Source organism: Nasonia vitripennis, chromosome 2, assembly GCF_009193385.2.
Source record: "Nasonia vitripennis strain AsymCx chromosome 2, Nvit_psr_1.1, whole genome shotgun sequence".
In the NCBI taxonomy this organism is placed as follows: domain Eukaryota; kingdom Metazoa; phylum Arthropoda; class Insecta; order Hymenoptera; family Pteromalidae; genus Nasonia; species Nasonia vitripennis.
This window is the reverse complement of record NC_045758.1, coordinates 1749175-1761660: the sequence shown is the minus strand read 5'-3', so window position 1 is coordinate 1761660 and position 12486 is coordinate 1749175.

The window sequence follows — 12486 nt, the reverse complement described above, 5'->3', positions numbered from 1 at the left end:
GCGATTCTCAGTCGTGTTTACCTAATATTTTTCCTGCATCGTTACTCACATTTCCTGCTAAAAATTATGCAACGCATTTACAATAAATTTCGACCAGCTGACCGGCTACTTTTTTCCCTTTCTCTCTGATCAGAAGAAAATCTGTGCTAATGCGAAAAACGTGCGAAATAATGATGTCTCCGATTAACCGTTCTAGCCACGTGTCAGCGTCATCATCATCGACATTATTATTCGCGGAATTGATGCAACACGCTCGCGAGCATTGTGCCATCAGTAGCGCGTTCTTCATTCCTCCTGATAGTGACATATCTCTTTTTTATTCGACGTTATATAGGCTCATCCAATAGCCTCGTTTTTTTTTTTTTTTTTTTTATAAATAATCTTCAAAAGCATCTCCGAACACATATCCGCCGGGCCCACACTCTCGCTTTTTTTCCACTCGTAGCCACGCCTGAACTATCGGTGCAAACAACTATCTCCTCTATTTATAGACGATACGGCGGCGGTAGTTTGCAAAGGATAAGAGGCGAGCTGGGCGGGGTGGGGGGGGGGCGGCATTGTAAAGCCTCTGCAGATGATATCGCGAAAAAAACACACAATGCGCGCCGCGACGAGCGATCCGCTAAATTACCAAGGCGCGAAAGAGTTGACTTCCGGCTGCTTGCTTTTTATCGGGGGTCGTGTGTTTTTTTCTCTGCTCCGTTCGGGATGATGCTCGGGTTAAATGATTATTGGAATCGAGCTTGTTTTTTTTTTTTCCTCGCTCTCGTTCGCTCGAAAGTAGAGCTCGGCCGAAAAAAAAAGAAAAAATAAAGGTCGTGTGCAATTTCTGCGAAAATATTTTTACAACGCGTTTCGAGTGATTCACACTTTTTTATATGCATATTCGAATGAAAATATCGCGCGCGGCTGTTTCGCGGTAACTTGTAACACGCAGTCGTTTATATATACACTTTTACCGGGTCGAACGCGCTGATGAAACTTTGAATAGGAGAGAAATTATCGAACGAGCATTATCATCGCCGCCGCGTGTGTGTTCGGAGATTATGGAATGCCGCGCGTTGTTTACAATGTTGTTTCGACCCGCGCGTACCTAGCTATGGGTCTAGTATGCTTTTTATTATTAAGTCGTTTGCGGCGTGAATCGCTCGAGCCCCTAAAATAGCCGATCGGACTTCAATACTTATTGACTTATCTATTATACTCGTCGCGCTGCTGGATATTGTTGTTTCAAACTGCGCTGTGCACGTCGAGAAATCTCAGATGATCTCGGCAAATATGAATTAATCATCCGATCGCGTCACCTGACTGTGCAGTCGGCTGCCAGGCGAGGAAAATTGACGGAAGACATATTTCGAAGAAGTAGTACCTTGTTATGCGTAGAGAAGAAGAAAAAATGAGATGGCGAGTTTTAGAGCGAATACGCTTAACCGATAACGATTCACGAGAGACAAGCCCCTACAGTATACACATTGGGCTTGGCCTTTCAGTTGGAATCGTTAGAGCACAGGAAGGCCGTGTTTATTTCAACCGCTTCGGCTAAAAAGATTGGCTCTCGCTCTGAGAGCTGAGATCGACTGATACGCTTGTATACCGCACCTGCGTGGAAGGAAATTTCATTTCACTTTAATCGTCGTCGCCGGCTCGAGAGCAGCTACCGAGTAATTGATTATTTTTTTTTTCCCGCGCGTGCAATCGTTATTATTATCCGATAATTATTTTGTTTGCCGCGATCTTTTCTCTCTCTCTCTCTCTCTCTCTCGCTCGAAAACATTTTTTTCCTTTGTATGCTAAGCGAGATAAAAAGTGCGCAGCGCTATATCGCGACGAGGTAAATAGACATCAGGCGTGAGTCAATGAACGGGAGTGTGGCTAGATGCGCTTAGCGCTTAGCGAGTCACGTGACATTTTCAACGAGTTTTTCAAAACACGTAGTGTGGAGATTTTGAAAAATCGCTTTTAAATTGCTTCTCGTGGAAAATGTTCTGAATTCTGATGCAAGTCGTATGGCGTATAAGCTGCAGCTCATTCGTGAAATTGATAGTAATACACTATCGGCAGCTATAGCTCTACGAATATATACTCTTACGTTGCTTGCTGCAAGATTCTAAAAGCTGCAATAGCGCGAAAGCTCCGTTTGACAACGAAATAAGACACATAGTCGCACTTAGTCAGCGTAAAATAGTTCCTCATCGCGAATCCTTGACACACACTCGCGCGCCTCGCTGTCAATATTTGGCTGCACTTTGACGCCATAAAGCTTTGACGCCTAGAAAACAGCGAAGCGACTGGTCATCTTCATTAGTATTCTCCCCGTCGGGTGTAAACAGGTGATTTTATATAGCTGCACACAAGTTTTCTCCATTACGATGGCGTTATATGGGTTTGTTTATTCGCTGCGCTCGCTTAGCGTCGCGTGCGCGAATTGCGCAATAACAATGTGTATAATATATGCAGATATGCGTGCGGCGCATCAGGTGAGCGTTATATCGTGTTGTTTTCGGAGCCGCGAGTGATTTTTCGCAGAATTATTCGCGATCTCGCGGAAGCTGCGGCTATAACGCAAATAGAGATGCGCGCAAAGAAAAGGCGCGAGGTCTACTGGTCGATTGAAAATTTTTAATAACTGCACCGAGGTGCGATTGCGATTATTAATAGAATATACACAGCGTCGGCTTTTTACGCGGACACTATCTTCGCGCGCGTTTACAAGGTGCTTACGGTTATCGCCGGGCTAATAATAGCCGCGCTCTCGGCTATAGTGCTCGTGTCCTATTTCGCGTTTAAACAAACTTTATCGGATGAATTCGCTCGCACATGTGACGCGGCTAATCGCGGCTCTCGACGCGAATTTTTCTTCCTCCCTGCGTTGAGACGTTTGCTTTGAAATTGAAGAATAACGTAATTTAAATCAATATCGGCCGCGCGTTTTGCATTTTATACGAGTCGAGCGGAGAGACGGAAATGAATTTGTTAGTCAAAATCACGCGCACGACACTACGGCGCATTGACTCACAAAACGCGCGCGCGAGAGAGAGAGAGAGAGCACTCGTTGCTCCCGTGATTTCTCGCAATGGACAGTTTTACGAGTGCCGCGATACGCTTACTTAGCCCCGGCTATACGTATATAGTAATTCGTTCGATAATTGAAGAAATCGGTGAGCGTTCCCCGGGGCTCTCGGGAAATTCCCACTTGCTTGTGACGTTTGAGAAACAAAGAAAAGAAAAAAAAAAAAGAAGAAAATCTTCGAGCGACGAAAAAAATCGCAACCCTTGCACAGCGACATGGGCTCGATTAGTAGAACGTGACCGATATTCCGAGGCATAAGACGGAAAAGAAACGCGATACGACAGGTCGATCGACGCTATCAGCCGTCGGGAATCAGCTCCTCCCTGCGCGCACATACGCTGCTGTGTTATATCCGAATGTGAAAAACTTTCGGGAGAATTCAAATCGCGAACGGCCCTACTTTACGCATAGCGCGCGGAAATCTCTTCGAATTGCCATTGCATCGCTCGGGGATAAATTGGAGGAGGCTTTAATCGAATCGTTCCGAGACGCACCTGCTCTGCTCCTCCGCTGATGTCTATATATATACGGTATTACGTGGAAAAGGTTATACACTATACTGCGCAGCGGGAACACGAACACTCGCGCCTTTTAACACCTCCGATCAACTCCTCAAGATATAACGCTTAGCCTATGTGTGTGTGTGTGTGTCTGTGTGTGTGCGATAAAAGACGCGTTTTTCCCTCGAATTTCCCAATCAATCATGCGAGCGCGTCGCCGGCAGCAATCGCGCGTTTTCGGAATCAGAGTGTCGACGACGCTCGTCTCTCCTCGGCTGCAGCCGATTGGATTTCGATAACGAATTCATTGAATCGATAAGTCCCTCCCGTCCGTCGCTTTGACATCGATTGTACGCGTAACATATACCCGACGAAATCGAAGGAGGAGAGACTCGAGTACACGCGTTTGTTCTAATCTCTCATTGTCTCGGGGAAATGAAACGTCTCGTGTAGCTATTTCGCGAGTGCAGTCGTTGAACCGCCGTCACCTTTGACGAGCTCTGGGTTTATTCTTGGGAGAGGCTGTCATTGCTTATGCGCTTCGTCTGTTATAATCCCGGAACGGAGCTGTACGGACAAAGTAATTATGCACGAGCCGCTGCAGCGAGTGTAATTCTTAAAATCGCTTTCTTGCATATTTATCTATATAATTATCTCGGCTGCAGGCTAATGAGACTAGCGCGTTGAGTTCAAACCTTTGGACGATGATGATTCCGATTTTTTTCACCGCACAATAGACATTGCGCGCTCGTAGCAATAACGGATAAATCAATTTACACTATATGTGCTTATTGAGTCAGGATATGAAAAAAAAAGCAACAATAACGCGAACAAGCGCACCTATGCATACGTTGTAGAAAGTTCAGTCTCTCTCTCTCTCTCTCTCTTGACTCATCAGCCGAGCGTATACTCTAATTAGCGTAGACTCGAGAGTAATTACGCCTCCGCTGAACCTACGCATCGGCTTATATCCGCACAACTCGTCGTCCAAGTAACGTCGCGCGGGGGGTTCACTGATCTTTCTCGAGGTCTATTCGCGAAAAGTTGACTTTTCCTCACCTCACTCACGCTCATAATCGACGATTAATTGAGATACCGCGCGGCTGATATGAAAATACGACACTGGCTTACTTCTTCTTCTTCTACTTCTTCTTTTTTTAATTAGACCTCCGCGTCTTATCGGATATCGATGCGACAAAAGCCGCGCGAGTAAATCAACCGGAATAAGGACGCGTCGAGTGTGATATAAGATCGTCCGCGATATATCAATTTTAATAAGAATCGTATTTTTAACGAAGCAGCGCGCCTCGTCTCTCGAGGGAAAGGAAAAACGAGACGCTACAATTCCGTCAACAAGGCGTCGCGTAATTAACGCATCAATCGCAGAGTAGCGTAGAGGCGAAACGAATCAAGGCACAATAAAATCACGGCGCAAACGAGTTAAATGCTACTGCCCTCCCCCCCCCCCCCGCGCGCGCTCGAGTGACGTACAAAAGAGCCGTTGCCGCCCGGCCCCGAAAGAGCTTCCGTATACACTGCCGCATTACGCACGCAAGGAAAGACGCGCCTTTCCTTTCCGAATGACACTGTACACTACACACACCCGCATGAATATGCAGCCCCGCGGATTTCGCCGCGCTGTATTGTACTTGTATTCTGCGTGTGCAGTCTGCTGCGGCCCATATGCGCTGAAAGCTCGCTTCTTGCGTAAGCTTCATTCTCTCAAATGGCTATGTGCGCTATATTGCGCGAATTAAACTGGATACGTGCTTTGCTAGAACCTGCTGTAATGGTGTGTCGTTTTATATAAATTTTATCATTTATTCGAATCATTCGATATATACGCGGAGTTTGAAGAAATATATGCCATAACAGGATAGCGTGCGACTCGCTTGATTATTGTCTTACACCGAAACGCAATCGCTATGACGATGTTTTGGTACGGGTGCGTATTGCGCGCTTTATCGATTGTTTCCAGAACGATGATGCCTCTCGCGCCGAGATAATTTACAGCCGCCCCGACTATACTCGCAAGAATTACCGAGCAGCTCTCGGATGAGCATAATGGAAGAAAACACGCCGATGATGCCGATCGAGTGATATCACAGCTATTATTATAGAAAACATCAAACCGTGCAATTTTTCAATTACAATGTAGCTGGACAAAGACGAGCGCAGGAGTAAAAAAGAACAATGGCGTCTTCCGTCAAGCAGAGATACGTATCAGCAATTATAAGAGGACAATGCTCAGACTCCTCTATAGAAAGCGCGATTTGCTCACTCGGCTCGCGATTTCCCTTTCGTTCGCCGATGCGGGCTGCGGCTCTGTGCAACGATATACCGATCGCGATGAATAAAAAAAAAAGAAAAAACGTATACGTTACTGTAATAAACAGTCGAGCGCACTCGTTGACGCGCTGCCTCGGCTAAAAGAGGACAAAACTATTTGACCGCGAGATTTTATTATAAATTTTACGCGGCATCAAATGCGCTCGCGACGCGGTAGAAACGAGTTAAACCCATATACGCCGGCTTTGGACGTGCGTGAGCCTTTTCAAAGGCCGGGGTTTACCAAAGTTTGCTTTTCAAGCTCGCTCGCCAGCGGACAGCTTAACCGGACGGAGATATAAATTTTATTAATTAATCGCCGGCTCCCGCGTCACTCGCGCGTACAAGGGGAATATTGTAAATTCGCAATTAAAAATTACTCACAGTCATCGAAAGTTCGTAGCGCGCGGGGAGTTGAAAAAAAATTTACCACCTGCATAGCACGCAGGCTCTCGAGTGCACAGCGTATAGATCTCGTTCGCACTACTCCGGCCCCGGGGCTGCTTCAGAAGCGCACAAGTGCGTTAATTTTCATGCGGCGCATAGCCGTCGTAAAATCATGCGAGACGCGCGAAAAAGCTCTCTCGCACTCGTTCGGTCAAGTGCATTATAGCCAGCAGACGCATACTCGCGCGGATGTAAGGAGAAGAAGCGTCGCGAGATGGATTTTCCACCTTATATTCACTCTCGGTCTTTGTTCCCGAAAAGAAGCTCCGCTGCTCCTTTCACTGGATAAAGCTCGCGACCGGTCAGACCACCGCCACGGCCGCTTTAATCACGCACCCCGAAACAAGTGCTCCGCGCAATTTTTGCGAAAAATGAAAAAAAAAAGAAGAAGGAGCAGACACGAGAAAACACGAGAATCGAACCGAAAAGAAGTCGCTGCGGAAAAAAAGAAGAGCTGGAGACACCTTATATACGACGAGAGATGGAAGACAAGGGCCGGCTGGCGAGAGCTCGCGTATCAGATGAAACCGCAGCTGCCGGAATGTCAAAGTTCGCGTAGCGCAGCTCACGCGCGCCGTACAAAGAAAGAAAGAGCTCGCCGACAAAAGGTGTAGTGCGAGTGTCCCCCTCTCTCTCTCCGCAGGGGTTTGTTCATACCCTCGGAAAATGTGCAGCCGACGCAATATCTCTCCGCAGCGCGAGTATCTCCTTGTCTTTCCCTCTCTCGCTCCCTCTCTCTATATATATATATATAATATTTCGATCGATCGCGCAGTAGTGTGCAATTTCGTCGATCGCAGCTGGGCGAAAAGATGCAGCGTCGCTGAATCGGATTTCGACGTCTTTCGTTTTTTTTCTCTCCTCGTATACAGACCTGTCTTATCTCGGGAAGTAACTATACGGAGATGAGGAAGCTTCAGAGCGATGCTTCATTTTTCAGTCAGTCATCGAGATTAGAGCTCTTGAACGCGGATACTTTTATTGCAGTTTGTATAAAGTTTCCATCGCGGAAAGTATAAGTGCATATACACTTATTTCCAAACTCGTATACCGAAGCGAATAAAATAAACGCAGCGTCGCCTCTTTTCTGCTCACGACGACAAGCAACACGTCCGGGCTAATTTTCCTTCCCGAGACAGGCGCGTAGGCGTCGATCGGCCAATAATTCACGCCTCGTAACTTTGTGTTATATTACATCGTCTCTCTCTCTCCCTCTCTAATTGTCATTTTGTCAGCGGCGCTCGTTCGGAACTTTTAATCTATACATTCGCTCGTATATCCGCGATAAAACAAAGAAAAGGCAATTTATACCGAAATAAAATCACAGAGCCGGCCCATTACGCAATCGTTCGTGCGCGCAAAAAAAGGGGCGAAAAAGCTCATTAACGGCGTTTATCATCACTTTGGCGCGAGCCGAGCGAGCACGGATAAAGCGCCTCGAGATTCCTTTCAGGGCTTTTCCCTTTTTTCTCTCTCGGCTGTGCGCGAATTCGATAGCGCGCTGCGGGTATGAATTCTCTCGAGTTATTAAATGCCCGAAAAGGCGGCACGTGCGGTGGGGGCGGAGAGCCATATAAGAAGGATATCAAGAAGCTGCGCGAGGGAGAAACGCAAGAAGTTCGGGATAGCCGAGTGGCAAAGGAGGAGGATGTGCCAAGGGGTAGAACAGTCGAATACATCATGCGGAATGTGAGATGCTCGTTAGTCTCATTCTAGCTGGCTCGTTAAAGCCTCCCTCGCTCGGCCGCGAGTGTGTCAAGTGTCACCATAAGTTATCCTCCTCGAGCCCTCGGCACACTCACTTACTTTCCATCCTCCGCTGCTACGGCTAGCCGTTCACTGTCTTCTTCTTCTTCTTCTTCTTCTTCTTCTTCTTCTTCGTCTTGGCTGCAGAATTCGTCCGTGCAGCTCGAGATCATCCGCGGATAGTAAGTTTCAAGAATCTTTGAGAGTAACTTATTTTGACGCTGATACATATACACTGCACAGTAAATGATAAAAAAGCTATAGCTCTCGCGCGCATCCTCCTGATAATCCATTAAAAAAACATACGCACACTTCAGCGCGTAACCGCGGGCGCGCGCGAGAACGTAAGAGCACTTTACGAAAATATCGGTATTAAAGAAGAAAACTCGGCGCAGAAAAACTGCGCGCACGTACGCGCGAGGGGTAATACCTTTGAGCCGCGCGTGTGCACATGGCGGATGGATATAAAGTGCCTTTCATGGGAACTGCATAAAAAATAAGTTCCTCGGCGGTAGCGCATCAAATGCGTTTTACTGTTCTATTGCGATTCTTCCGAAGAATTCGACCCGTCTCGTTATTGTTATAGAGGATAGGAGAGAGAAGATAACGTTTGAAATGGCATCGAGAATCAAATTACGAGTAGTAAGTGAGAGGTGCGGCGAGAGATCGAGTTTATCGCGCGACGAGGGACGTTGCCAAGATTACCACTAGCTATCCTAAACGCTGGGCTGCTCTACTATACACTGATACGTTTTCCGCAAAGTTTCCACACTATACACTACGAGAGGGAGAATCGTTTACCGCGAGATGGTCAAGGTAAACGCTTTCTCATATATATATAGCTATGAGATTCGTTTCGTTTTCGGCGGAGAATAAGAGAACACTGCGCGGAAATAGTGTCAAGTACAAACGTGCAGCGCTCGTAAAATCATCTGTACTTTGACTCATTACAGCATTGATCTATAGTATCGAGGTATTTGGGTCGCGCGCGAGTTTTACGATGCAGCGCGGTATTTTTTTTTTTTTTTTTTTTTGTTTTGTTTCCGTTCAAGCAGTGCGTGTGTGTGCGTAAGAATTGACGATTTTAATAAATCAGGTCAGAGAGTCGTTGATGATGATTGCGGCCAGGTTAAGAAGCCTCTCTCTGTTGATTGATTACCCTCGGCCGATTGAGAGGATCGACCTTTCTAATTACTTTTCCTGGCGCAATTTACGCGCGATATTAATTTTGCTCGTCGGGAATGATAATTTCTGAACTGGAAAACCATGGAAATCGGCAACGTCATCCTTCCTTTTATATCATGATTCCAGGATGAAAGCGCAAACACACATCGGTTGAGTCACACGCGGTTGAGGCGCCAGACTAATCGCAAAAAAAAAAAAAAAAAAGAAAAATAACGAGAAGAAGAAGCTCGTTAACGACGATGCGTCAGCTGCACGTAAGACCGCGGAAATCACGACAGAAAACGAGATGCGCTGGATGAATATGCAGAATTTTTCGCCGGTGTACTTATAGTTCGCGTAATCCCATTACCGAAATACTCGCGAGCGCGCGTTAATAGAATTCCGCGCGCATCTTACTTACCTCCCACCCCCATACATACCGCTACATGCTCTGGCAACGTAATTTTCGGTCTACTATCTCGGCATTACAAGCTCTCCCTCCCGAAAGAGCTCGCGCGCGCATTGAATTACACACTTACGGGCATTAAAATTGAACAGCCGGCGTCTGGCGCAGCCCATTACCGCCGCTGCGCTCTCCCAGGCCATCTAACGGCGCTGCCTAACGTAAAAAGCATCCAATAAAGCCGACGAGGAGAAAAAATAAAAAAAGAGGAGCCATAGCTAGCCGAGGGAAAAGAAAAGCACAAGAAGAAGAAGAAGCTAGCCCCGTGCGACGACAAGAAAGTGGATTTGCAGCCGCGGGCGTGTATATATAGTCGTTCGTCGTCGAGCAATTACCGCCCGCTCTATATATCGTCTTGTAATGCTCAAGCGGTTCGCGGCCGCGCAAACTCTTAATGAGGAAAAGAGAAATTAACAGGGGCGCGCGCGCGCGCGGCCCGCACGGCACTTTGTCGCCGATAAAGTTCGTATATATAAACGCGCAAGCGCGGGAAAACTCGGCCGTTTCTTCTGGCAAGCGCACGCGATCGCCGATAATCCTTTCGCCCGATAGCTGTCGAATTTTCCTCTCTGGAATATAACTTTTGTTGAAAATAAAACGAAACAACCTTAGCTGATATTATAATCCGAGCTTTCTTATATAACTCGCTCGACAATAGGGCTCAATTTCGTGTGCAAATTCCCCTATAGTTCTATCTCACCATCTTCCAGTTCGGGAAAGGGCTAATTGTATCCGGGCTCTTGCCAACTGCTTCGTTTAATCCTGGAAAGTTTTTTCAACGCTCTTCGCCGTATCCGAGATTCAAGTTCGCGAGAGTTATTCTCGGAATTATACATTTCTCATAGATCCGCAATCGGGCGGGGAAATTGTTCCAACATAAATTACGCGTTATTATTATACGCATAGGTATAATGGTTACAACAGCGGATCTGCACCACTCGAGAGAGAGAGAGAGAGAAAGAGCGGAGTAAAGCTGATATTTACATCAGGGCCAACGGAAGGAAGTTTGAATTTCGTTAGAACGTTTCATCCCTCGTTAGCGCAACTTCAAAGCTTCAACACAAAGAGCGCGCGTTTCGAGCCAATTTACGATTTTTACCGCGCCTCGCGGCACTAATTCCATTTATAACCTCGTTACTTCCAGCTCGCGGCGCGAGCTTTTGTAATCCACAGGACAGGAAAACAAATGCAACTACTTATATATACGTTGGCGAAGCTCTCGATCACGCCGATAACGCCTGAAACGCGAATAATCGCACCACCGACGGTGTTTATACGCGCAGACATAAATATAATCCAACAGTTGCGCAAATAACCGAGGGGGGCTTGCTTATCGAGAATTAGGCTATATCGAGAGCGCGTTCAAGGTGATACGCGTCAACGCTTTTGTAAAACCACATTTGAATTTTTGCGTAACTTGCGCGAGTCTCTAGCTCCGTCTGTGCGATGATCATCGAGATCGAAATTAACGAATGCGTTTGCAGCGCGCAAACCTACTATACAAAAGTTGTCTCGAACAAAAAGCTTCGCTGCGAGTAGGTCAGTAAAATAGCGTGTACAGTCGGTTACGCTGTGTGTGTTTCGCGTGTATTATACGCACAAATGTGGAGCAGAGCAATTGTATCGTTCAGCGGCCTGCGTATAATGCATCGAGCGCATATATATATATATATATACGATTAAATTAAATCTTCCATCCCCGAGTCTGCCACTTGGTAATGATCGAAGCTTATATACAGTCGCGTGTCCAGTTTGAATCTCGTAGTGTAATAAGCGCATACGCCTATACATCGGCTATACATTGCATCACGGCGATGTAAAGTATAATAATTTCCAGCGAACACCTGAGTCGCGCGTCGGCGATTCCGCTCGTAGATTAGATTACAGTACCAAATTGAGCCGCGCGTAGCATTACCGGCCTCTACTCGCGGCTGCTTTGCTTACGTGTATACGGGTATACCTATGTTGATTGCGAGAGAGAGAGAGAGAGAGAGAGAGAAAAAGCACCGGAGATATTCGCGCGTCATCGCACAAGTCTGTGTACTCTGTGTATTGCATTATATTATAGAGACGTCGATCGGGAAAAATTGCTCGTTATTCTTCGGAAGCGAGAAACTTTCTCATAATCAGAATCTTCGATTCCTCCCCATCTTTGAAAGCGCGCGGTATCAGCTTCCAATTAAAAATTCAATCATTCGAGAGCGACGACGCGGAGAGAGAAAAATATACCGACCTCGTGAATTATACTCCGAAAAAGAGTCGACGCCGTAAATCGCGACTTCTCTCTCTCTCTCTCTCTCTCTCTCTCGTTCGCGTGCAGCAGCAGTCGGGAGCCGTTATCTATATACGTACCTGGCAGCTGATATCGGTCCGCACGTGCAAGCTTCGCACACGCGCAATATGACGCGGCGCTGCAACGGCGGGACTTTATGCGGCGACCCCCTGCGGCCGAATTCAACGCTCAAGCGAAGGAGAGACGGAAGCTGATCTTCCCAGCCCGGCTTGAGATACGCTGCGTGTGGAGGGATTTTTGGACGGAGAGAGCTTTTTTCTGTTTTTTTTTAACGCGGTTTTACGCGCACCAAGATGAATCAGTGCCTATAATGGAGTTTTTCGGTGCGACGAGATTTTATGGATTATAAAATTCGGCCTGTGCATCGGTGCAATCACGGGCGAGAGATCTCGTTTGCGTCGAACGAGGACAGTCCGAGTGTGATAAGCTTGCGTTCTGCTCGGCCGAAATTGCGGCCAGCGGCGACTTTGTTTTT